This window comes from Solanum pennellii, chromosome 10 (genome assembly GCF_001406875.1).
Source record: "Solanum pennellii chromosome 10, SPENNV200".
In the NCBI taxonomy this organism is placed as follows: domain Eukaryota; kingdom Viridiplantae; phylum Streptophyta; class Magnoliopsida; order Solanales; family Solanaceae; genus Solanum; species Solanum pennellii.
The window spans coordinates 7,115,787-7,119,241 of NC_028646.1; the positions used below are offsets into that span (position 1 = coordinate 7,115,787).

Here is a 3,455-nt window from a genome sequence, read left to right on the forward strand (position 1 = left end):
AACGCATAGAGGAAAGGAGACCGTGACTTAATTCTGACAAATTCCACCCACGGAGGGACCTACGATCTGTGGGTTGACCTACCAACCATAGGTAGGGGTCATCCATTAAGTCTTTCTCAATAGGGCTTCACTAAAACAAGCAGAACTTTTTACTTAAAGACGGAATTTTAGAAAACTCGTTGAGGTTGGAAAGAAAATTCAATTATCTTTATTGTGATAGGTCATGTGCCACCTAATTCCTTTTATGTAAAGAGTTACAACCGTTTGAAGTTGATACAACATCAATTTCCCTCTAACTGGCTGCTAACCCTCACCTACGGTCAGTCATACGATTCGTAGGTCCAACCACAGAGCGTACTAGTTGACTGTGCGTGGGATCAGAGACTATAAAGATTTGGGCCTTAACGATGGAACCCCACCTACGGTCTGTGGGTTCCTTCCCTTAGCACTGGCACCAGATTTACTTCATTTTGAGATCCGATGTGTTATAATTAGAAATGATTGAAATATAATGAAGATTCTCCAAAAGCCTTTTTATTCATTAGAAAACAACACAACAAAATTTAAAAAAGATTTAAAAGTAATCATGAAATTATCATGGAAAAAGGAAACTGAAATACAGCAAAACAAATTTAAAATATGAAGGGTAATTTTGTTATTTAGTGAGTTTATCCCATGATAAAATATGATGAGATTACTATACAGTCTACACAGTCTATAGGTAAAGATAAATTATGCCGATATTAATTATTAATCACTCAATAAGTTATCTCGAATTGAACAACAAAAAAAATAAATTAAGTGACATCATATTTAATTCCGAAACTAGATGTTGTTATCCCTCACAAAAATCCCGATATTAATTATTAATCACACAATAAGTTATCGCGAATTGGACAACCAAAAAAACAAATTAAGTGGCATCATATTTTAATTCCGAGACTATATGTTGTTATCCCTCACAACAAACCCGATATTAATTATTAATCACACAATAAGTTATCTCGAATTGGACAACCAAAAAAATAAATTGAGTGACATCATATTTTAATTCCGAGACTATATGTTGTTATCCCTCACAACAATCTACCCCTTAAAAGTTTGGAATTGATAAAATAAAAGGATCTAACTTTAACACAAATGACCGGGGTTAAATTACAAACTTTTAACACTATTAAAAGTTTGCATAATTATCTTCTTCTACCTAATACGCTTAAATTACATATTTATGATGCAAAAATTAAATAATACATGAACTACGCATACCAGCAAAAACTAAATAATAAATGAATTACGCATACCATTATAAATTCACTAATTATTAGTTTGAGTGTTTGACTTATTCAGATTTATTCCTCTTAAATAAACATTAATTTTGAGGGATCTATTATTTTAAATAGTAAGTACATTAATATATTTTCTAATTTCAAGTTAAATAGTAGATTTATTTTTATTTGAGCAGGTGCAAAATTTTATTTAGTTACTATAAAATAACCAAAAGATTCTAGTATTGGAAAATATATTAACTATAGTTAATTACAAATTGATAAATTTCATCTAGAATATTAAACACCAACTCACCTATTTAAATTAACTTTTAGATTAATTTATCTTATTATAAAATCAAATTTGGAATATAACATTAATATAAATTTTCCTTGATAACTTTAAATATAAAAAAAATTGGTTTTATTGGGATATTTGGCAAGTAATTTAATGACCAATGTGAAATTTCTGTATATAAATATGCATGATATTTCCTCTTTTTAGTAGACATATTTTTAAGAGAGAATTAACTAATAGTATATTTTAGTATATTCTAACATGGAGCATAAGAAGACAGCAGGACGCCAAAAAACTTCATTGGCGAAAATAAAGAATGAATCTGCTCAATTCACCACATTCTCTAAACGACGTTCTGGCTTATAAAAAAAAGCTTGTGAACTTGTTAGAGAATGTGATGTAGATCTTGGAATTGTTATGTCTTCACCGAAAGGTATACCTTATTCCTTTAGTAGTCCAACCTCTAATGTGGTCATTAATCGTTTTATAAATCCTATGGCAAAATTAAGTTCAAGTGACTGCCTTGTTGCTGTAGAAGCACGCAAAAAAGTAAGTCAATTTAATGATATTCTAAAATTGCAAATGAAAAATTAGACCGAATGAATGAGGCTAGAGATCTAGGTTGGTGGGAGTCCATAGATCGATTGAATGTTCATGATGTAATGAAGTTGGAAGCATGGCTAAATTCTGGTGAATTTACATTGAACGAACACTTGAGCAGCTAGAAATGGAGCTTCATCCTCCTCACATATTCCATCAGATGATGCAAATATCACACCAAATGTCTTCTAGATGAATTATCTTCGGATAATATTACTTATCAAAGTCCTTTCCTCAATTTATTTTGTTATTTATTATTTTGTTTCAATTATGCTATTTAATTCTTGTACTTTGCAGTTTGCAATGATATTTATTGAAGACATTTATATTAATGATTACCCATTGTCTCCAACTATGTTTGAATTAATCCACAAACGAATATAGGAACCTCTCAATTTATCTAAAACTATGTTTTAAGCACGTTATATCAAAAAAAATTTATGAAAAATAGAGGAGAAAGAGATATATGTGACTAAAACTTACTAAAATACAAAAGGTTAAAACTCTTTGTGACGAAAGAGTTTGAAATAAATCAATATTTAAAGGAGAATTCAAAGTCTTCAAGTCTTATTTCAAAAAGGTCTATAAGTTCCAACAAGTTAAATTCATATTTTATTGGATAACATAAAAAGGGAATGTAGTGCAAAACTCATCCAAGTACATTTAACAAGAATGCTGGTAAAAGATATTGACCGAAGTCAAACTTTGGTCAAAACATTAAAGTTGAAACACCTAATGACATAAATTTGTATCGGAAGCCTCGAGGCCCAAACGAACCATGCCACTAGCCCAAATTGGCCTTAGGAGTTGATGGAACCGACAAAAATCGCATTTGATACCTCAATTACAAATGCTGACTAAAATCACCCCTTTCGCTTAAGAACTTCTATAGCGAGAAAAATTCGCATAAAACTCAAATGAACGATCGGATGATCGAACTGTCTGTCCTATAAAGTCGTAAATAACTTGAGGTTACTACAGGATCATTACATATTCATAATACAATCACACCTTAAAATAAATTTTAATACTTTATGCTTCTATCGCATAGAGATTCAATAAATGTTAATATCCAAAAATGAATCATTTATAAAGTAGTAAGTGGGTTATTTACATCCTAAAGGATGTAAAACTGATGAAATGATTGTTGGCTACATTAAATAATCAGTGGATGAAAAAAGTAAGAAATCTAGTGAATTTGTTTGAAAATTGAAGTCAATATCATTTTATGAATTCTAGTATAGATTAATTAAAGACTTTTTTATTCACATGCACGAAACAATGTGAATAAC

General features: G+C 30.1%; 1 pseudogene; it reads left to right on the top strand.

Moving 5' to 3' along the window:
- The first annotated feature begins 1,824 nt into the window (after positions 1 to 1,824).
- On the top strand, positions 1,825 to 2,355 carry LOC107032736 (annotated as a pseudogene).
- Positions 2,356 to 3,455: the final 1,100 nt, after the last annotated feature.